The 24,453-nt window shown below is 40.0% G+C and overlaps 1 protein-coding gene across 4 annotated transcripts in view; it reads left to right on the top strand.

The window, feature by feature from the left end:
* htr2cl1 (5-hydroxytryptamine (serotonin) receptor 2C, G protein-coupled-like 1) overlaps positions 1–24,453 on the top strand; it is a 146,206-nt gene that overhangs the window by 35,700 nt on the left and 86,053 nt on the right. For all 4 annotated transcript variants that reach the window (XM_039823360.1, XM_039823359.1, XM_039823361.1 and 1 more), the window contains exon 2: positions 23,709–23,846. The gene's annotated coding sequence lies outside the window, so the exon portion shown is untranslated. The remainder of the gene's footprint in view (positions 1–23,708; positions 23,847–24,453) is intronic.

The raw sequence follows: 24,453 nt of genomic DNA, 5'->3' as shown, positions 1-24,453 counted from the left end.
TTCGCCCACCCGATAAACGTTTGGAGCAGAAATTTGGCGGGTGCGTATTGCAGGAAGGATGTTTGAGTCATGGGGTGGAAGGAGAAGCTGGGAGGGCAAATGGCGTCTGGGAGATTAGCGGCAGAAAGACAGTGGAAATAAGCGAGTTTATGAATGAGAGAAAGCGTCAGAAACTGAAGCTCTGATTGGACAAATGGGATGTAAAGGAAAACAGGTGTAGCATTTATATTGGCATCACACAAGTTCATTTTTGTTGAGCAATTATTACAATGCAACAGATACATTGAGTTTTAAACCACAAAAATACCTTCTGTGTTCTATAATTGTAAATGTATGTGCATGATTGCTACTAACCTCTCCCTCTGTTGTCTGCACAGCCAGTCAGAATGTTACGGTGTGCCACCATTTTCAGCCAATCTGAGAATTACAATTAAATATACAGTAGGTTTTGGTTTGTTCAAAATAAGTTATTTGTTGCATGATAATGGTTTCGCTACACAAAATAATGTGTGTGCTTGCAGAAAAGCTTTGTTAAAGATTGAGACACAAACATAACCCCCATAGATAAGAAGACAGAGATAATCTGGCACTAATATAAAGACTTAGTATCATCTTTGCACTTTAGTAATATAATCCATGTCAAAAATATTAATAACCTGTCAGCCAAATTCATTTGAGAAGGTCCACTGGGCATCTCCTCCTGTTCAGTTAGTCTCTCAACCAATAAAGAGCAAGGAACGCAAGGTGTTTTCAGACAGGCCTTTCAGACAAATTTCCCCTTGGGGGCAACAAATTGTATTCTATTCTAAAGGACTTTATTCAAAGAAAGCAAGTTAAAGCTTCTGCCGCATACAATAAATGAAAATATAGATTTTTTTGCCCACGTTTTGCTGTAGTGAATGTCTAAAATATTAATGCAAATGTAAATATCTTATATATGTTTCAGCAAGGTACAGACTATCAGACCTAACACATTTGGTATGAAATATTAAGATGCTAGTTTGAAAATTAATTTGAATAAAACGGCTACAATATACAGTATGTATTCCAAACAAACCCTGCTATGACTTCTGCAGTGCAAACAATGTCTAAAAAAATCTGTTTCAAATACAGTGTGTTGACATTATTGAGACAATATGCCTTCTTTTTTAATAAATGCTGCACATCGTACATTCTTCCTCGGCCTAACTGCATTTCCTTACACCATATATCCGATACTGTCTTTAGGTTTAATTATCAGGATTTTGGCCATTACAGGTAGAAAAATGAGAAGGACCATTGGAAGTTGATTTTTAACAAGGGTGCCCGGTAATTGGCTGTCACAATAAAGTGAACGTTCCTTTGCTCTTCTCTCCAATTAGTCTGAAAGTGTTCCTCCTCAGCTCAGGACATGGAGGAACATTTATCTCTCCACCTGTCACAGTGTGCAGGTTGTTAGTGGGGAGTTGGCACTTGGGTGGTGGTCGTGGAAAGAGCATAATTGTTTATATATTTAATTTGTGTGTGGTAAAATGTAGTGTATGTGCAGTGTGTGTATAGCAGGTATGCATATGTAGGTTAACTCGCTAATTTGACCACAGAAGGGTCAACATATGTAGCCAATTACATGGACAAATGTGCCCTATTGCTTCCCATCCATCATTTTAAATAGTATGTTGTATTATGTTATCTCTGTCATATGCAAACTTTTAAACTCCTATTTAGGTATTTTTAAAGGTTAAACTTGAAGCTATAGTGTGTAGTTTCTGTCGCTCCCATGAGGAATTCTAAGTAATGACAACACCACTGTTGTTGCATCCACATGACACAAGCCTTCCGTAATCACGCACCACCCCCACCCCTCCTCCACACAGTTACTTGTAGCCAAGGAGGACACGGAGGATTAAAAAAACATGATGGACTCTTCAGAAGAGGTAATTATCTTCACTCAAGTTATGCACTAAAGCTTTAAATAGCATTACTTTCTTAAACTTTTAAAACCAACTCCCCAATAATATAACCTCAAAATAATCTATTATTTATTTATTAAATATGAAATCAAATATTTTCTAACTGTCTAACTACATTTTTCCCCAACCCAAGCTTGCATGCTTGCTGGATTTTAAGATAAGTCTTTACTGAACCCCAGAGGGGAAATTCAGGAAGGGTTGTTAAGAAAAAACACAACTACCTGCAGGATAAAATCAAGATGTATGCATTAAGAACAAACTATACAGTTAATCCGGTAATAATGTCAGGTAAATACAGTGTTAGTGTCTGCAATTACAACATCTGGAAATAGGAAGGAGCATGGGAAGGTTATTAGGCAATGCAATTCCTTAGGGCTCAACATATCTGAGAGGGTCATGCTCAGTTTCCTTTCTAAGTGACACCTAAATGAGCACAGGCTTTCACTCTGGGACATGCGGCTCATTAAAGGGTATATAAGAAGCCATTGTCACAGACCTTATTAAATAAAATAAGTACAGCGTTACTCTTGTCCCTTTTATTGGCTCATTTCTTATCATAAAAGTTGATTCTAGTGGAGAGAGCGCTGATTAGTCTACATACGCTTGTTAAAGTAGTTTAAAGTTCAGAGAGTGGAGAAAATCCAAAAGGCCGAGTCACTGAGGAGAAAACTTAATGCAGAGAGGATTTACATTATCTGGTTACATGGATTGTTTCTCTCGTTAACCATTCACTGTCGTTCAGATCATCAGTAAGAAAATGCTATTGTAGTAAGTATAAGGAATACTGCATGTTGGGTACATTTCCACTAAAGCATTGTTCCGAGAGGCACCATGTATAACTCTTTCTAGATTAATTTGGTAAGAAGTCAAGCTTCACCAATGCACTAAAAGTTTTGAGGACACACTAGATTCATTCTGGTGTACACCTTACTGTCGTGCACACCAGAGAGTTTCGGTTTATACCAGATCGTTTCTACTGCGCCCTAGCTTTCATCAGATATGTATTCTAGTACTTTGTAGGTACTATACTAGTTTATAATTCACACTACATGTAGATACTGTTACGCTGGAAACACACCGCACGCTAAAGTGCCGCGAATAGCTCCGAAGCGCCGTGAAGCTGAGCTATTTTTATTTCGGCGCCCATGTTATACAGCAGCGATCCTTTGGGCGTCTCCTTTATTTTTTCCGCGTGCAGTGTCTATCCACTGTTAGTTCTACCATTCCAAGTATGCAACAGATAGCTTTTAGGGTGCACCATTAAGCTTATTTTGTACCACATAGTTTCTAATGTGTGCCTGGTACTTGTGATATGCATCACATATTTTCTGATATGTATTAGTACATTAATGTGCACCAGAAACCAGATTTTCCAGTGCAGATATCTTTATGGTGTGTTAGGTGGGTAAAAGTGCTAACCATGATCCACAATGTCCCCAGTTTGCATCCAGCTGAGAACCTTCATTACATGTCATTACACTTTCTTGCTTCCATTTCCTGTCATCTATCTACTTTCACATATCTAATAAAAGCATTAAATGCCCAAAAGCAAAAGTTTAAAATGGCCACTTCCAGGACTCTGTATATTGGAATGAGGGAGAAAATTCTAATTTCAGTTTAGCAAGTTTTATCTAGAACGATGTGAGGTATGAAATCAGTGCAATCAATGAAACAGATCCTGCAGTATAATGTTCTGTGGCCTCTCTGCTTCCTGTCACGGAGCCTGCTCTTTTTTTTTTCTCCATTGACCAGCAGGTCAGTCTAATTTGTTAGTCCACCAAGTCACTGATTAGCCTGTAGTGCTGCCAATGAAACGGCATGTTCAGGCCTCCTCATTGTGCATGCTGTGTGTATTTTTGTAAGTACCACACAGCGCCTGCAATGTGGAGGCTGAGACACGCAGAGACATCTCACACACTTGCCACATGCGTGTTTGGCTCTCAAGGACAAGTGACACAAAGAAGTTTTTTTTTTATTATTAACACACATACTGTGTTTACATGCATTAACCATCTTTTTACACATAGAAGTCCACACACACACACACACACACACACACACACACACACACACACACACACACACACACACACACACACACACAGGTACTGTACACCGTAAAGATTGCTATATTGACTGACCACAGAGCCTAAACTGCTTCACAGCACTTTCATTGTGAGTCAAGTAGCTTTTACTCTGTCTATAGGTCAACACAGTGTCCTATCTCCACCAGCAATCTATATTTAAGTAGGTGGTCTCAGTGACAGGTCTGTTTCTCTGAGGCAACACAAAAAAAGTAAAGCTTATTATCTACTGCAGCACTCCTGCACTGCAGTGGCACCATGGAGCTCTAGCAGCATAATGACCCATGTAAGATCCCAATTTAGTGCTACACAGATGACAAGCTATACAAAGCTATGGTTTTGCTGTGGTTAATGAACAAAAATACACCTTATCCCATGTAGCAAAACCTGCGATAAGTTTTAAAGATAATGCGACCAATTTGGTGCCTGTGTAACAGTGATATATTTTGAACACATTGAATGGAAATACATCCATAGCTTAAAATATACTTAAAAATGGACATACAAGTATAAGTTAAAGCTTCTAAGTTAAAATGCTGTAATTCATTGCACTGCTAGGTTAAAAAGATGGTCATTAATTTCTTTGAGTTAAAAGAATGGACTATGATCCGTAGATCGGTAATACATTGCTCTGACCTTTTCAGGTAAAAGAGGCTTAAAAGATAAATAGGATATGAAGGCGATTTGTGTTTTAAATGCTGTGTAAGATACCTATAAGATTTTGGGAAAAATGCACTTGAAATTACATTTTTGCAGTATTTCTTTGTCTCCTTAAGTTTCTATTTGTTTCCTGTTTTAAGCAATAGTTGAGTTGCTAATCTGTGTTCAATTACTAATGCCTTGTTCGGACTGTAGGGGAATGTGTGGCTTCCGCTCGTCCATTACAACATTGGATTTGAGTGAAGCAACATCGTGTCCGTGTAGTTCATTCTATTTTCCCCTTTTACAGGTAAGAATGAAGGTTGTGATATGTTTGATCAATGTATGTGTGTTTTAATTCTGTAAAGGAGTAAAATATTAGTTACTATGATAACTCAAGCATGTGAATTTAGAAGATTGAGTGTAAATGTGCTGCTCTACTGTGGCCTGCATGCTAACTGCGTCACGTTACTACTAACTACTAACGTTAATGTAACATCGCCGTTGCCTGTGTTCACTAGTTTCTATATTGTTTGTATCAGAATACTATTGCTGCAGTTTAATAATAATAATAGTGTTGACTATTACGGTGTTAAATGTGCAGAAGCAAATATTCTGTTTTAGTGCAACTGAAGTAAGATTGTAAATGATACTGTGTTAATGCAACTGAAGTAAGATTATCAATTATTCTGGGTTAATAATAAATGCATAGCAGAAGTATTTTGTAAGGTGCAGCTAAGATATATTTTGTTTTGTTATTGAAAATACTGTTTCACTGTTACTTACTCAAAACTGTTTGAGTTACTTAAAGGGACATCATTGTGTTGTGAACAGAGAAAATACATGTAAATCTGCTATTATGATGTTTATGAAAAAAACACATTACAACATTGGATTTGAGTGAAGCAACATCGTGTCCGTGTAGTTCGTTCTATTTTTACACTTTTACAAGGGCACAACACCTGCTCCGACTGGGTTGTTAATGCTAATGGCTACCAAAATCCTTAAATATCTTGCATTTATATTTCCTCTCCCAATTCAAATCGCTCAAATGCTTATGTAGCTCTTTCCTCTGATGACACTTGAGTGTTTCACCTCACCCGCTGCCATACCGTCTCCTTTTTTCTTCTAATTTCACCTCTTCTTCCACGTCTGTCATTCTTAAAGTAGTTCCACTTGCTCAGTCAGCCCTGCCCGTTCAAGCAGGTGCATGCTACAGTAATTAGCTTAGTGTGGGGCTAGCCAATCCCACGGGGAGTGCCACTGGGTAATTAGCTCATGGCTAATAGGCGTAGCAGTGGCACCGGGGAGGCAGATTGGAGACCTGCCGTCGGTTCCAGACAGTTGTTTGTCTCTGGTGGGTCTTGCTGCGATGTTGTCAGAGTGTGTGAGAGGATGCTTTAAAGATGGGTGGGAGGACGGAACTAGAGAGGAGAGTACAGGAGGATACGAGCTGGAAAGAATAGGGAGATTGGAGGAGAAAAAAGTAGTTAGAAAGGATTGCATGGCTTTGTAAGTGAGCTCAGACAGGATACATACTGTATACTGGTCAGTTATACCGTAAACAGGCTTGCAATGGTTGGTTAGATTCAGCACACTTTTTATTTTAGAACAATGGCTACCTAGCTTAATTGCCAAGTTCACTATTTAACAAGACATGACCAATTTAGCACTGTAAAATTCATTACGTCCACTCCCTACACCTCGTAGTAGCATTTCAATAAATCACAACACCAACACATTCATACTTTTTCATATATATATATATATATATATATATATATATATATATATATATATATATATATATATGCTTTATTGTACAAAGTACTGAGCTAAACAATCCACCTTATGCATATGTGTCATAAATTTGAAAAGTTATGAAGCTATCTGTGACTTTTAGCTACTTTTGAGGGGGTGTTAGTGAGCCACTAAACTTGAAGCATGATGGTGTCCATTGTCAGCATCACAGTGGTTTCCTTTTCAGGAAGAGACAGATCAGAACAAATAAAAGCCTTCTTTTCCCAGACATTCTATGCTTAGTCGAGGGATTGACCTGGTCCCAATGACTAGTCCCATCTGAATATGGTTCATTTCCTCAATGAATCGGTCAGTAATGGATACAAAACATTGTGTTTGGAGGATTGCAAAAAGAATGTGGGAGGGTAAATCTATAGCTACTAATGATAAGAGGACTGTTAAAAGCTTGGAGTAGTTGGTACTGTATGTAGGATGGTAGAGTAGGAAGCAGCTGTCTTTGAACAAGCACATTTAGAGAGGGACAGGAATAGCTAACAAGGCAGCCAGGCTGGTTTTGTATCTATCAAAAGCAAACTGAGACAATGTATTCTGCATGAGGACTGAAATATTGACAGATGACAGAGAGAACGGTGGGCTGTCTGTTTTACAGATGGCTGTTCTCAATGTGTACATGTATCAGAAGTTGAAACCCTTTAAAGTGTCTTTCTGTAATGCAATATATATTAATATTCACTGAATATTCTTTGGAGAGACTAAAGGTTGATATTTTGCACTGAGCACAGAGACCGCAAGAGCAGATTTAATCTACCAGTCATTTTTAAATTCCAGTGGCACATGAGCCTGAAACGAACCTCATTCATTTCATCTGGTTTTGCCTTGTAGTTCTCAAATGCATTTTCATGTTTGTTAGTACAGAGTCGGAGGAAGCGAGGAAGCGATAAGGAGAGGTAGAGAGAAGAGTAAAACAGGTTGGGGACTCACTCACTTAGTCATTTTAGCTTAGGGGAAAGTCCAAACTTGGCCTTGTGTAAGGAGGGCACACAAACAGACAGATCCCTCGCCTACACATTCACATACACATATCAAACAAATAGACACATATGCAAATATGCATTTGTACCCAGCAGACACACACATACACGCACATACAAATTATTCATTTATTCAGATAAGGCTGACTCAGGTTGCGGAAATACTCCTGCACTGGTCTAGCCCACGCTCCATTTAACACATCTGAGTGAGTTATTGTGTAAATGGACAGCACAGTCACCTTTTAAACAGACTGTGGACAATGTTTCACAGAGGAGGATGCACTACATTACACACCAGTCTTACCGCGATTAGACTTTATTAGAACCACATCCCAAACAAGTCACACATCATATCAGCTCTTGTTCCTCGGACTGCGTATTTCAAATTATGAGTTATTTAAAGGCGTCAGTGCCGCGTCCAACAATTAATGTAATTTTCCATTTTTTCTCATTTTGAATTTTTATTCACACACTTACTTACATCACGTTTTGTGTGTAAGACCCTGTTCAACAACATGAATGCTTTTGAGGAAAGTCTGTTGGAAAGTGTCCGACATTATCCCCATTTGTATGATTGTCATGTCTTGCCATTTGGAACAGCTATAAACGCTTTTGCCTTTAGCAACACACTCAAGGGTCCATCGACCTTGTGGTTGAAAAATAAGATGTTAGAAATCCTCATGGCATTCAAACATTGTAGCCGTACCCATTCTATCCATCCTCTAAACACGCGTCTGTTCAAAAACTTGATTCTCATTTTAAAATAATAAGTTAAAGTTGAGTTTTTCCCTTTGCCTTCTATTCACTTTTCTTGTAGCCAACATTTGGGCTAGTAGAGAGGGTGAATCTATTAGTTTTTCCTTATTGGTTTTTGCATTCCATTTTTCAATTACATCACTGTATATATCATCACATTTCAAATTGCATGTTTAGATTTGAAATATCATAATGCCAGCACAGCTCTCAGTATCTCAGAGAAACAAAGAAGCTTTCTGATTTCCATTTTTCGTTTTTGTTATTGTTGTGTCCCTCATTTGTCATTCAGTTGTCAACTCAATTCTACCAAATGCAGAATAGTTGAGTAGTTTCAAATTAAACTTTTCAGTTTATAGTGCTACTACTTTATATGCTGGTTGATTTTGTTCAACCTTACAATAGCCAGAGTCTGTGAGTTTCCACTGTGGAAGGCCTGTTGGGAAATTAAGTCCCAACCCAAGCTGTGTTCATGTTCTGTTCACCTACTGTTCCAGGCTGTAATGCACCACAAAGACAGAACTGATAGGCCCAAAACATTTCCAATCCTCTCACCCTTGGCTCTGTCTCTTGACTTCGATCTTTTGTTAGCTGAGGATGTGGAGAGGGAAATATCGGGTATGGGAAAGGAGGAGGGCAGGGTCAATCAATCTGGCTCTGTAGAAATTAGAGGGATGAAAGTCAAGGTAAGAGACAGGAGAGAAGATGCATCTTAAACTGTGTTTGTCCTCTACGATTAAATTGGAGGTAGTCTGCTCTATGGATATGAATGTCTTGTTTTGAATTATGTTGGTTCCTCCTTTCTATCTTCCATCATACAGAATTTCTTCTTATTCAACTGCTCTTGACTCTTGACAACTACTGGAGGAACTTTGGTTCAGTTGGCTATGACCCTGTTGAGTTGGGTTCCAACAAACGGATCTATTTTGATTCGATTCAAAGTATGATTTCCAAGCTAGTATTACCTGGATTAGTGTAACAAAAATTCTTTCTCTAATCTTTCACCTGCTCTCTTTTTGTTATCAAAAAAAATGCATTAATCATTAATGCAGTCAATTTAGTTAACTAGAGAATACGCTATCTATTTGGGAAAACTTGAGGTTCAGTTCTTTGGATGTCTGGGCTCTTAAAAAGTAGGGTATTTTAAACTGTAAAAAAGTAAACCTGGATTAATTTAATAAGAGGTTTGAAAGGGTTTGGACAAGATGATCAGTTTTGATAAAATGCTATTGAACCCCGATGCTAGTGTGATGTGTCCTCTGTGGAATCTGGACTTCTAGCCCTTTGAGCTCATACACAAGGCCACATATTTACATACTGTATATAGGACATATTTCCCATGGTTGGAGACAATGAGAGAATAGTAAAGATGATCTTACCATCTTAACCCAAAAGCAATAAACTTCCATGCTCACGGTGCAGTTAAAATATACATACCAACTGTCTTAAGCCATGTGGCGTGTTATCTGTACGCTTTTTCAGCTAACAGCATGTATGTCTACGCTGTATAGAGCGGGCGTACACATACGCGCCACTTGGCGTGTTATCGTGAGAACGTGTTTTCGTGAGAACGTGTTTTCGTGAGAACGTGTTTTCGCGAGAAGAAAGCTACGGTTGAGTTTAGGAAAAGGACAACGGGGTTGGGTTTAGGAAATTAAAAACAGGGTTGCCTTTAGTAAAAGAAGAAAGCTGCAGTTGAGTTTAAGAAAAGTCACATGCGGGTCACACTTGGGACAAGGAAACGTCACACGCGGGACGCAATCCCTGGTCTCCTGGGTGAAAGTCCTGTGTTTTACCCATTCTCCACCCCGACCAACTTCCCTATGCAGATTTTCACCCTTTCATACTAATCGCTATGGTGTAAATTCACACTTAATCGCTAGGTAATGTTAGTCAATGGAGGCCAAACGGCGTTGATAAACACGCTAAAAAGCGAGTATGCGTCTTTATAACACGAATTGGCGTGTCATACATACGCCATTTCATGAGATCAGTCTGAAATGTTCCTGGTTTCACCTAAGCTCTAGCCTAATAATCACACTGAGTTTCCATTTTGTTTTAATTCATTCATTCCTTATTGGAAAGGGGGGTTATTCTATTGCTAACCAATTAGTAGTGGGTGATGTGTTTTATTAGATTGTGCTTGAAGTCACACAGGCTGAACAGTGCGATTTGGTGCTTTTGGAAGCTACCAGCAGTACTTTAAAATATAACACATCATCCTCAATATAATTACTATGAGAGACGTCATTATTACTATGTAACACAAACAGACTGTAGCCTAACACCAAAAAGACCAAAACCAACAATGTGTCAGTCCAGCTCTCAATACTTTCCGACTCCCCTACATTATCTGTCACTCAGCAACAAGGCAATTCATTTTTATTAAAGGTGTATATCTTTAAAAATGGATCACTAACACAAATACATATAACATCACTCAAACTATTTTATTATTATTATTTTTAATCTATTTCTGCTATTTATATCTGCTATTTCTAGTGAGTGTCTTTGGCAGGAGGGTGGTATAGGTGAGAGTAGTGCTCAAAACTACAGTACCCATGTTAATGGTAATGATGAAGCATGTGGCTCCCTAATCTGTTTTAATGGAGTTTTTGGGCAATATTGAAGCTCCACATTACAGAGGAATAATTGCAGCATCTTTGTTTTGAATCTGACCCCATGATCCTCCCTCTGTCTCTCTCTCATCACTGGTACTGAATAAAGCATGTTGTGGTCTTCTAATGCATAGACAAAGTGACGCATGGGAGGCAACATGTTTCAGTGAGTCATTCACCTCCGTCTCCTCTCATGTGCACATGCACGCACACACACACTGTGATTGCCCCCGCCAAGCAGATTGATTAGAGATGGAAATGTAGACACAGCTAAAACACTGTGGAAACTCACCCGAGTGCAACACACACAGCTTCCGTCTGTCTCTCTGCCCACAAACACACCCCCTATCGAGTGTTATATTGGTATGCAGTTCCAGTAAGAGTAAGAGATATAACGCTTCAGTCCATTAATGCACTCTTTCTCTTTCTCTTTCGTTATCTTTATTTTTAATATATATATATATGTATATTTTTCCATTGGACATTTTCTGTATTTCCTTTATCTGGCTTCTGTCTTGGTCCTCCTGTCTCCCTCTTGTCTCCCTCTTAGCTTCCTATTAGATTTAAAAACCCTAATGGAAAAACCAGCAGGATGGAAAACACCTCCTCCTCCAACCTCCATTTTCTCTGTCTTTCTTCCCTCACCTCATTCTTTTATTTTCCTGCCTCTCTTCCTCCGCCTCCTCTCGTCTCCCTGTCTTCCTCCTACGCCCCTCTCACCTCTTCAGCTGCTCTGTACTTCTTCTTTTTTTCACAGCGAGATCCACCATTTGGGGAAGAGGGAAAAGAAAAAGAGATACAAAACAAAATAGAAAGTCTGCAGCACCTTCTCTTATAAAATGGCTGCAGACACGACGGTAAGAAAAGAAAGTCATTTTGGAAGCACAGGTGACATCGAACATCTGGATGTAAAATTGCTGCATTTGAGGAGGCGGTTGTAAGGAGAGTGGAGACATCTGTTGAGACAGTTTTAATGTTAATGAAAATTACCTCTAGCATTAACACCCTTTTTACTTTTTTCCTCATAAACATGTTCTCTCCTCTTCCTTCCTTCCTTCCTTCCTTCCTTCCTTCCTTCCTTCCTTCCTTCCTTCCTTCCTTCCTTCCTTCCTTCCTTCCTTCCTTCTTTCCTTCCTTCCTCCCTCCTCCTCCCTCTCAGTCAGTCTCTTTCCTGTCTCTCTGTGGCAATGAATACTGAATCAGTCAGAGACAGACGGTGCGTGGGGTCTCCCCGGAGGAGGGATAAAAACACTTTCAAAGCGCACACATGCACGCTGACATATGCCCGAGCAAGAAAACCCTCTGTCTCCTACAGTACAAACACACAAATGATTTTCGCACTGATACATTCTGACAGTGTAATTTTCCTTATCAGTAATGTGCAGTCACTGAGTCTCAAACAATAGTGAAGCCACTGGGAGGCTCAGAGGAGGAGAAGATTATTAATGGAACACACACACACACACACACACACACACACACACACACACACACACACACACACACACACGGATACTGCCACACATGGAAAGACACACACTTTGCAGGGAGAGTTGTAAAACGCCATCCATCTCAACGGTGTGGCTTCCTTTGATCACATCTTCTTTTGGTTGATCTTTCTGTTATCTACCAAACAATAATCAGACTCCTCTACCTCTTTCTTCATGTGTCCTTTCATCTTCGTCTCTCATTACGTGGTAAGCATCTTTTCCCCCTCTGTCGCTACACTTTGATCTGAAACTTTCAGTCACAAGGTCCTGCTTCAAAGGTCGCTCCAAAATCAAGAACTTTTTGCCTGAATTTGGAGGACACTCAGGCACCAATAAACTTGTCCAGGATCACCACGCTTTGTACTACGCTTTGTTCGTTCTTTGAGGACAAATTCATGGTGAGAGTTTTGTAAATGTTTGACTTAACACGTTGGTGAGGAGCACCTGAACGCTCCATTAGTTTGGATCTCTGTGCGGCTGAGCAGTTTCTTTTGTAGAAGAGGCACATGTTCCACCTGACCTCATTTGAATGCCATTTGAGTCATTTCATTTTGTGGCTTAAATGATGGCAATCTCGGCCTGTCACCTGGCACCGATGCAGTCATAATCCAAGTGTAAACTAAAATGTCGATTCAGTGCACATAAAGACACTAATCATTTGTCTTTGCAGACAAGAGGCGTGTTTTATTTGAGTAAAACTGCAACCTTCATTTCTTGGTATTTATCTTGTGATAGTGTTGGTTATACATACTCCTTTTCCTCAGTGGCGCATATACAAGTTCTTGGGAAGTTAAGGGACATCAAAGTTATTGTACCAACAGATGAATCACAAACACAGAGGAGACGTTTCTCATTTACGTCCAATCATCTTTGCGGATTAAATAAACCTTTAGACCCAGTGAGGATAGAGTAGATTGTGTGAAGAGGAAATAAAGGTAGACAAGTCTTGCCAAAGCAAAGAGACGAAGAGGTGATGCACGGCAGAGTGCACCCGACTTATTCGACAAAATCAAAGACGTGTTGGTTTGGATGCACACCTTTCTTACGAAGAACAATGTGTCAGAGAAGAAATATGGCTGCAGAGAACACTCTGAAATGAAACTATGTGATATGAGATTATTGCTGAGGCTGTGCATAGGTGATAAAATGAGAGCGGGACGAGACAGCACATAAAAAAACACACATTTCGTGCATTCCTTGAAATAAGCACTGTACCTTCCTGTGTATTATTTACAGTTATGATTACTGGATTCTGATGCCATTTCACTTGGACAGCCGAGATGAACCACAGCTTCAAGCACAATTGTTTGCTCGCTCGGGAGAGGCGTCAAAGGTGACACGGAGAAGATGCGGCGATAAACACAAAAGGATAGGCAATGCAGCAGAGAAATGACAGGGCAATTTTTAGAAGGAGGATAAAGGAGATATAGGGATTTACAGGTAGGGAAGTCAAGAAGGGTGAAATGCAAGAGACCAACAAAAAAGAAAAGGAGTAAATTATTGCTGTGCTAAAAGAGATAGAGAAATGAAAAAAACTGAAACTCAAAAGTGTGGGTTGAATGATCAAGTGGTCTGTACAAATAACTCACTAGACACCGAGTTGCACTTCGTTTCTGAGACTTTATTTCATGCATGACCTTTAATATCTTTCTCTCTAACCCTGCCTCCCTTTTTCATTTTTGCTTCATTAGATATAGCGCACAAAGGATGGTGATGATAAAGAAGATAGAAAAAGAAGAAGGAAGGCTTTTTAATATCTTATTGTACACTGCTCTATCCTCTTACTACTTGTTGCTGCAGTGGTGCAATGACCCCACAAGTTTCATTAAAGTTTAATTTGACCGCGGCTCTGTCAATCCCAATCCCTCTTCCTTTTCTTTATTTACAGCAAATATGCAATAACGTGTCCCAACGAGTTGAATCGATGAGGTAGACTAGAGGATCATCAAGCCCTGTGGTTTTCAAACATTTTCTGTCATGTTGCTCTTTCTTTAATTAATGCTTTATCAACCATTAAACCGCCCAAAACTTTAGACACAAAAGACACAGGGCTCTTCTATTTTACATGCTGGTTATCCAACCTGTTCTCATTCCCAACTTGTCAAATACTGACGGTTGGTCAGTAGCAGTCAGGGTCACATACCGACGCAAAAATCCCCCTTTAGCGTCTGTATGGAACGCTCTGGGCATAGCAGCAACTCGCCCGCGGCGCTGTAAGATGACAAAGTATGAAGGGTGACAATGGTAGCGAGTAGCGTGAAAGAATCGGCAGGTTTGGTGGGATGGATGGGTCAAACGCCCCAGGATTTTCACCCAGAAGCCTGGGGTTCGTGTCCCGTTCTTGTCCCACGTGTCACTCGTGACAACCAGGAAAATATACAAAATAAAAACTTCTTAAAACGGATAAAGTCAAACTGTCACACATTGAAACGTAAATTTTGGAACCCCACCCACAATCTTTTCCCAAACCCAAATGTCCCGTTCTTGTGCCGCATGTCACTTAAACATACATTTTATGAATGGCGCCAATTCTGTCCCTACCCAGCGCGTCAAAAAGTGACACCAAGAGTCCCGGCCAAGCTCGTCTAAATATAACACCAAAGGGCTAGACACTAAAGGAGACTTTTTTGCATCAGTAACAAACGCCAAAGGCACCTGACCAAGCATTGCTTTTGGACATACTGTGAGTTTTCTGTCTGAGTAAATCTCGATAGCCTGGATCTTTACCGCTTTTCTACAGATGAATCAGAATCAGTATTAATTTATTAACTCACGCTTACCCTTCTTATGGCCAAAACATACTACTTCTATTCTCACACTGAACATAATCACCGAAGCCCTAGTCAGTGTTGTCTGTGGAGTAGGCAAGATGGTTGTACCCTCAGAGATGTTGACAAAAAAAAAAAAAGACTAGACAGCGGAGTGAAATACTACTCTAATGATATTAAAACAAGCTCACTACAGTTTGTAACAGATTCTTTGACAGCAGCCATGTGGGATGTCAAATTGTGGAACTGCTCCAACTGTAAGAATGCTGACCAAAATACATGAAATGCCCAGGATCCATCTGATCATCAAACAGCCAGGCTGTTGATCATGAGAGTAATTAAGGAGGCGTACCCCCCTTAAAGAGATCATCAAGTGTCAGCCACCATGGCAGGAATTGGGACCGTCCCACAGCTTGAGAACCCCTGATACTGTATAGCCCTTGCTATCTTGAAAATCTAGCCAAATAACTAGCATGCTAGTAGCATGGCTTCAAACAGAGGCAGCACATGAAAGCAATGCTGGGCACTTCAGGTATTTGGAGTGGCGATGGCGCAGTGGATATGACACATGCCTTTGGTGTGGGAGATCTGGCTTCAATTCCCACTGCGATACATCAACCAATGTGTCCCTGAGCAAGACACTTAACCCCTAGTTGTTCCAGAGGTGTGTGACCTCTGACATTTATATAGCAATTGTAAGTCGCTTTGGATAAAAGCGTCAGTGTAATGTAATGCTTGCTGCATGTGGAGCTTTGTTGTGGTTGTGTTTCTTCCTGATTTCATTTTACTGCAATCCTGCTCACCCTGAGACAACCCAGACAGTTTGGGGGCGCGCGCGCACACACACACACACACACACACACACACACACACACACACACACACACACACACACACACACACACACACACACACACTCACACTCACACTCACTGACTCACAGATGCTGGTTAAAAGAGTGTAACAGGTAGGTCGGACAGAGAATATTATCTGCTTTGGTCAAGGCCCAGGCAGCTTGACATGCAGAGACGGCGCCTCTCCACTAATGCAATGTGTTTTTTCATTAGGACCCAGTAATTGGAGGCAATTTCTAGGGTCATCCTGGATTTTAATGGAGAAATAATGGACTTAAGTAAGGCAGAGATAGAGAAAAGATAAAGATAGAAGGAAAAAAAGAGATTATGATGAAGGGGCGGGGGCAGCAAGAGAGAGAAATAATGTACTGACAATAACTGCCAGTCTGAGTGCCAATCTAAAACTCTAGATCTGATAGAAGCCAACTAGTTCTCACTCAAAACAAACAATTTGCATATCTTTGAGTTCTCATTCGTGGTATGTAGTATTACTGTAGCAGTATATAATGTACAGGAAGGCGTTAGCTGATACTTTTTACTCTTCTGCATTGTAAATTAAAAAGATAAAAAAAATGACTGCTCAAAGATTTGAAAATACTTGCAGTACTAGTTATTAACAACATCTTTTACTGTTGGGCTAACCACAATACTTCCAGTGGAGCTTAAAGTGATGGTTCAGAGTAATTTCACCCTAGGGTCCTTTGCACCAAGCTTTTTTCACCTGGGTCGAACATTGGGAGAGTTAGCGTAGAGTAGCGTTATCAGCTGAATAGCTTAGCGCAGGGGCTAATGGACCCGCGTTTGTATCTTGTAAGTTACCCCACTAATAATGCCCGAAATGATACGAAACGTCTACAGTAGTACAAATAGGTTATGTACTCATAAAACAATGGATTGGAAAGTTTGTAAGTACACCAGAAGTTTATGTAAATAACACTTGCCTGCTGGCTTCCGCTCTCTGCTGTGCTTAGGGCCGTCTACAAATTACAACACCAAAAAGAGATACAACAAACATATTTATTAATTTAACTTTTTTTTTTTAAGTAAGTGCTGTAGTATAACTAGCAGGAGACAAGTAATAATTGAGGTAAGTTTGGAGACATTACCTTATTTAATCATTAAATTAATAAATATTTTTGTTTTATCTCTTTTCGGTGTTGTAATTTGTAGACGGCCCTAAGCACTCGTCTAACTGCAGGTAGCAGCAGCAGCAGCAGCTAGCAGAAGAGAGCAGGCAAGTGTTTATAAACTTCTGGTGTACTTACAAACTTTCCAATCCATCGTTTTATGAGTACATAACCTATTTGTACTACTGTAGACGTTTGGTATCATTTCGGGCATTATTAGTGGGGTAACTTACGAGATACAAACGTGGGCCCATGACCCCCCTAACCTAGCAGAGTGATAACTGATAACCTCTCCCGCTAAACTCTCCCAATGTTAGACCCAGATGAAAAAAGCTTCTGGGGGGGTGTTTGGCTCGAGGTCATGGTGCAAAGGACCCTAGGGTGAAATTACTCCGAACCATCACTTTAAGAGGCATAACATGCATAACTTTTTGGGAAACTAGTTAGGTCACCAATACACACAAGGAAAGACTTGGGAAAAGTTAAATAAAACCAATTTGACAGGTCACAAGGAATAAAGCTATGATCTGGCTCAAATAATCCTGATTCTCCATAAATCTGTATAGTTTCTGTCCAAGCCTGACCCAATCCCCAGGCCCGAGCCAGAGTAAAAACTCAAATTTCCACTGTAATAGAAGAAGAAAAAAAAGGTATCGATAAGATGGTGGCAGTCACACACAGTAGGGATTTTCTGGAGTGTTTGGAACAACAAACTTAAAGCTTTGATATTAATGAACGTCCGTTACATACATACGTGTTGCGCAATCACGGAAAGCTTGTATCATGTAGACGAGCCAACAGTTTTCTTGTCATTACTTAGAATTCCTCATGGGGGCGACATAAACTACACACTATAGCTTTAAACTCAGATAGCTCAATGGCGGATAACTGAATTATGCTGCTTTGGGAAGTTTCTATGATTGTTTTGTTACATTTGTTTCTGTGATTCTCTGTCACCATTAAACTTTATTGTAACTGTTCTGCACAAAGGAGCAAGCTACAAACCGTTCAGATCCTACATGTATTTAAGGAGGTATATTTATGAAGGAATATTCCTTTAATATTGATATTCAGTGCTTGTGTAGGGTGTAACCTCTATAAAATTCCTTGAAGCCACGCCCGGCTCATTATGTATTATCCAATATGACGAATAGGTTAACTGATGTCTTTATTGACCCCGCATGCACAGTGAAATCATTGATCTTGTTATTTTCTGGAAGCCAAACTGATACACAGAATGCCAGGTCCAGAGAGAACCGTAACAGTAGTTTGTTTGGGTATAAAAATGATAATCTGGACCTGAGCTGACCTTTTTACATTTTAACTCTCTGTACAACATCAAAATGGTCAGCGTGAGAATGGGAGATCACACACACGCTAGTTTATTCTCTTTATCTCCCATATATACTGTACAGTTGTCACACACAGGACCTTATTCAGACTGGGTTGAATAAGATATATGATCAGTGATGGACTGTTTTCAGATCAGCTCAGACATGAGCAGGTCGACAAGAGTTTTAAACTCTATGAATGTAATTACTCTTATTGGCACAAGAAGTGGCAGGTCATTAGCTGAGAGGCCGTGCTGAGTCACAAATGATGCTCCTTCTATAGATTACCTTAAGTGCTTCATATTTATGTGGCCGTAAAACTGGAGTGGTTTTGCTTAAGTCACCCTTTTCCTTAAAGCTTTTTTTTAAGTTTAAATCATGACTTAGCATTTCAGTGATTGCTGAATTGGCTTGAGGCGCTCAGTGGAATTGATTGGTTTTGGTAATTTAGATGGAATGACTTCACTACAACATCTGATCTTGTCTAAGTTAAAATCCTGAAGCATTTTAATGAAAAAAATTAAAGTGTATAAAGGGGATGTCCGGTAATGATTTGTTGTATTAAGGATGATTTAATTTAGCTCCTACTGCTCTGGGATGTAATCATGAATGTTTTACGTATGTGCTACATTTGAGCTCCTCATCAGGAAATGCTGATCTAGGTTAACTTGGATATCAGTATTGATCAGCCACATTCACACTGTCAAACAGGAGCATGGGATTCAACTGGTGTGTGTGTGTGTGTGTGTGTGGGGGAGGGGGAGGGGGGGTGCGTGCATGTGTGTGTGTCTTGCGTGCGTGCGTGTGTGTGTACATGTGTGCGTGTGTTGCCCTTGTGTAATGGAAATAGTATTCATTGTGCATTAATGACTTAAACTACATATTTAAAAGAGAATAGATTCCTGAAGAGGGAGATGCAATTAGCAGAAGGCTACTTGAGTGTGTTTGTGTGTGTGTGTGTGTGTGTGTGTGTGTGTGTGTGTGTGTGTGTGTGTGTGTGTGTGTGTGTGTGTGTGTGAGAGTGTGTGAGCGTGTGGTCTATCGTTGTTTTAAGCCCCCAACATCTCCTTCCAGACAGCGCTGCCTGAAAGGCACTAGGATTAGGCAATGGTTATGGTTAGGGTTAAGGTTAAGGTTAGGGTTAGGGTTAGGGTTAGGTGCCTTGAAGTCAACGGTTGCAGCGCTGCCTGGAAGGAGGTGTTGGGGGCTTAAAACACCATCGAGTGTGCGTGTGCGTGTGTGCGTGTGTGTGTGCGCGCGCGTGTGTGCGCGTGTGTGCAAAAAATCCTTTTGGTCTGAGTGTATGATCAGTGAACAACTATTGCTATTTCATATGTGTTTAGTAAGGCGTGTGTGGGTCCCATCTGTTTTTCAGCCTCTCCATCTCCTGTAGTCTGTTTGCTCTTGGCTACAATCTTTCTTCCTTCCCATCTGATGCTGCAGCATATCATTACAAAATCCACCAAACTGCATTTCTTTTCTCCTTCGCTCTATCTCATTCTTTTGTTTCAGTCTTTACTTAGGTCTCATGTATTCCTCTTCCACTGTGTCCAGTGCAGTGCTGCAGTCTGTGGCTTATTCTTTCTTTCTGCCTCTTTCCCTCTTAAATACAGGTAAAACAGAAAGATACCCCTCTAAATGGCCACAGCATCCAACATTTTTATTATGATGCTTTGTCAGATGCACTCTAACTCTAATCGTCACTTTTGTTGCACGTATTGTGAATGGCTTGCAAGTTGTTCTTTACTGCATTACATGACATGACTGTATGTTGATTTAATTGCTACTGCTGTCATAGAGGTGTTAACCAGAGATGTAATATTGCACACACATTCCCCTGTGATGCTTGAATGGTTTATTATCTCTCACAATCTGTTCTGTAACATCTTTTGCATGACTGCTGTTATTTTTGCAGATAAGAGAAAAAGAGAAGTTTTAGACTTTTAGCCACGCTAGCAGCATGGCTTGATAGATGGTAATGTCAGTCTGTTGTTCAGTCCGCAACTTTGGTCCAGACTGAAATATCTCAACAACTATTGGATGGATCGTCATGGATTTTTGCATAGATGTTCATGGTTCACATAGGATGAATCCTACTGACTTTGTTGATCCCCTGACTTTGCTTCTAGCGCCGTGGATAAAATGTGTGATTTTAAGTGAAATGACTTTGGCACACACATTCATGTTCCCCACTCCTTTGGTGACCCCCTGACATTTTAACTTTCGCTATCACGAGGTCAAAACTTAAAATTATCCAGTGCTTTAATTCTTGAACAAATACCTGCAAATTAATGTCATTCTGGTCATCCTAAAATGCCTCACCTGTACTTTGTGTTTAGGGCTAATTTGCAAATGTTAGCATGCTAAGACGCTTAACTAAGATGGTAAACATGGTAACCATTCATCATGTCTATATGGTAACCCTAGATTTGCGAAAACCATCTAACCATAACCATTCAAAAATCAATGCCTAACTTTAACCATCTTGCAGGACTTGCCTGAATCTTGGGTTACCATCTAGACATAACCTTGTTAGCAATGTTATTGTGAGCATCTTAGCATGCAGACGCTAGCATTTAGCTATGTCTACGTACAGCTTCACAGAAGCACTATCATAGCTGTAGACTCTGTGCGTTCATACAGAAGGTGAAGCAAATTTTACTCGTAGCATGATCGCTGGATTCAAACAAACACACAGACAAGACAAACTTGCTACATTGCAACATCATTGCTTTTTCTGATTAACCAAGTCAAATGACAAATATCACTGAGCTTTCATAATGGATGAATGTTGAAAAGTGATATTTTAAAGCCAAGGGGATGCTTATAGACTGAATGTTAGATGGTTTGAATTGGCAGACTCACCAGTAAGTGTAAAAGAATGTATATGTTTAGAACATCAATAACTATTTGATTGGATTAATGGATTAAAAAAGCATTTAAAATATGTATTACATATTCTCCTCTGTCCTCAGAGTCCTCCTGGTTTAAATAATGAATTCTACTAATGCTCTTATTTACTGAAATGAGAACTTGAACCATCTCTTTAATCCATTTATTTTTCCCCAGACAGATGTACTATGTGACTGCTGGTGTAAGAAAACAACATGGCAAGGACAGTACATAATTTCACGCAAAGCCACTGAAGTTAGAAGATTTCTGCAAAGTCATTTGCACAGGTTCAAGCACAGATGCACGTCAGTCAGTCTTCTGTCACGACAATGTAAAGACACCGCTTTACAAGGACTACACCCATCATCACATGAATGCACCACACTGCTAGAATTGTAATTCAGTATCTGCTTCCATCTGCATTAGCACATAGTGATAAGGTAACCTTGAGGGGAAAGCAAATGTGGTTTAAATGTTTATCATTATGGATTAGCTTTCCACAAGATTTATGTCTCTGCAAGTTGATTTCATATTGATATAAAAGGAAACCAACAGCAACTGTGCAAAAGTGTAAAAAACTGTCAAGCGTAATACTTAAAAATAATAATAAAAAATGCATGCATGCTCCTTTTAATTTGCTGTAAGCCATATGCAACTCTAACATATTTATCTATTGAGTTATCTATTATGTATCTAATGCGACCTCAACCTGAACTCAGTTTTCTATAATTAAATAATGTGATATATTAGATACATGTTAGTATTATTTTTCTCCGAAAGGGCAGTGAGGCTACAGGCCAAAGGTTTACTCCACCTCAGCAAGCGTTTCGTTTTGACTTCAGACTAATTACATCTTAATCGTTTTCGAAAACAAAATTAAATCAAGTTAGATAATTTGCAGATTGAGGTTTTTCTACCCTTAGAGCTGTTACATCAGAGGCTGAGTGTTGCTTTTTGAGATCTTATGTAACAACTCTGAAGGCGTTGAAGCTGTTTAAAGATGGAGGGAAAGCCAGTGCACAGCACGCAGTGTTTATTGTTTATCTTTGTTTCAACTGAGCTTTTGGATTGGTCCGAGGCACGCTCCATTCCCAAAAAGCACAGCCTTGCCAGTTCCGTCGGTGACAGGGGATCTAATTAGCAAATTAGAAAATATTATTGTTCTTTTTTTTCCATATGCATTTGGAGTAAACTTTTCCCCGGCGTGTTACTGTGTGAATGTTAAGCAGGGTGACTATTTCCACAGACAGACAAAGGTTGAAAAGTTTATCTGGAAATCCATACCGAGAACTTCTCCGTTGCACATTATTTGAGAGTGTCATAGCAAATATATTTGATTCCTGCTCTCCGCTGCTGTGGCTTTGACCCTTCTACTCCTTGCTGTGGCTGCTTGTGATTGTGGCGTCTTGTGGTAATAGTGCACGTCCAAGGAGGCTGCCCTGGGGGATCTCAACTGGACTCAGTTTCAGTGTTGCCCTCAACAATTAAACTGAAAAAAGAGAGAAAGAGGGGGGCAGGTGAGGGAATCAGTAGTTGTTTTTCTCAATACGGTATAGAGTTTTCCAGCTGTATGGGACACACATGAATGCACAAACTCCCAAATAGGCCCAATTCAGCTTTGAGAAGGATATTTTTTCTCTGGTTATTAAATTTGTTGTTAAGACAGGCATTTACACAGTGACGTGAGTGTGTTTGTTTGTGTGTGTGAGATTTATGACGGTATTTTAGTCTACCATTTAATGGTACAAACCAAAAGTCACTCTCTGGCCTCCAAAAGTCTTGAAACAGATGTGATGTATAAATCCATCGTTAATATTTAGATCTGTGTTCTTTACAGTGCCAAACCTTGCTTGAAATGAACTGCTGACCAGACTAACAAAGACACTGTATAAAGAGACAACAAAGTTTGTGAGGCGACATGTATTTAATGGAGTGTTTCCTCTCAGACCTTTCCATTTCTTACTTTGAGTGTCAGGCGATATCTTAAGTGGAGTGTAAAATAACATGTACGCTCGAAAAAAAAAATACACTTAAGTCAGGGATAATGAAGTAACAATAAAATGAGCACTTTGACAAAACCTAATGAAGGCTTCAGGTGGTGGATTAGCTCGGTGTTTGTGTTTGGATGGCTGCAAATGGATTATTCTGAAGAGAGAGAAATGAGGTGTAAATGTAAAGTGTGTGTGTGTGTGTGTGTGTGTGTGTGTGGCGGGGGGGCAGTGCACACTAATGAAACAAGTACAACACCAAGCATTCATGTTAACCTAACAGCCTGTAGCATTTTCCATCTTTCTAGGATTAAGTGTGGAGATTTGTGATTAAACGATACTGGACACTAAATATTAGCACATGCCACAACACTTCTGGAAACCTATTCTGTCAAACTCAAGAGCTTTTTCTTTCTGTTTCAGACAAGAAGCACACGTCAGAAGTTGAGGTTCAGGTCTTAAGAAGATCCAAACAACACTTATGTGAATGTAACAAAGCACTGAGGCAGCTCAACAAAGCGGGCTTGTTCTACATGAAGATCAAATCAACATTCGGCAAGGGTGAGTACACACAGCTTCCCCCTTTGAAATAAAATCATGTTCAGTTTTTTGTCAGTATGTACAGTAGTGTAACATACACACGGACTCCTACTCTCAGATGAGTACAAACAGTCAGGGCTGGACTGGGACAAAAAAATTGGCCCTGGCATTTTTTGGCCCAGGTGGCCCACACCCACTGTGATTGGTCAGACACATTCCCTGCAGACAGTCCCAGATGGCCCTGTCATGGTCACTCTCCTCCTCCTCGGCTTCTTCCCTGTCATGATGCTGTTTCTGCTTCTCTGTATAGTCAGCCACCTCTCCTCCTTCCTCTACGTCAGGTAATGCTGATATTGAAGCTGCTACTATAGCCCCAAACATGTCAGAAATTTTGGCACATTTTGAGGCATCCGCCTGTAGATTCTTAATCTTTTTCTCCCGTAATTTCTTGGCACCTCCCTTGCGCTTTGGTGGTCGTTTGTCCATTTTAACGTGGACGCTAAACTTCCAGCATAACTATTACAGCTCGTGTCTCAGGGCCGGGAGTGGGGAAGGGGGTTCCTGGATTTGATTGGGTCAGGCCAGTGCCAATATTCGAAAATTAACCAATGGGCTGCTGTCAGTTCTT

The sequence above is a fragment of the Perca fluviatilis genome, chromosome 14 (assembly GCF_010015445.1).
Source record: "Perca fluviatilis chromosome 14, GENO_Pfluv_1.0, whole genome shotgun sequence".
Lineage (NCBI taxonomy): Eukaryota > Metazoa > Chordata > Actinopteri > Perciformes > Percidae > Perca > Perca fluviatilis.
This window is presented reverse-complemented; position numbering and strand designations above follow the sequence as displayed.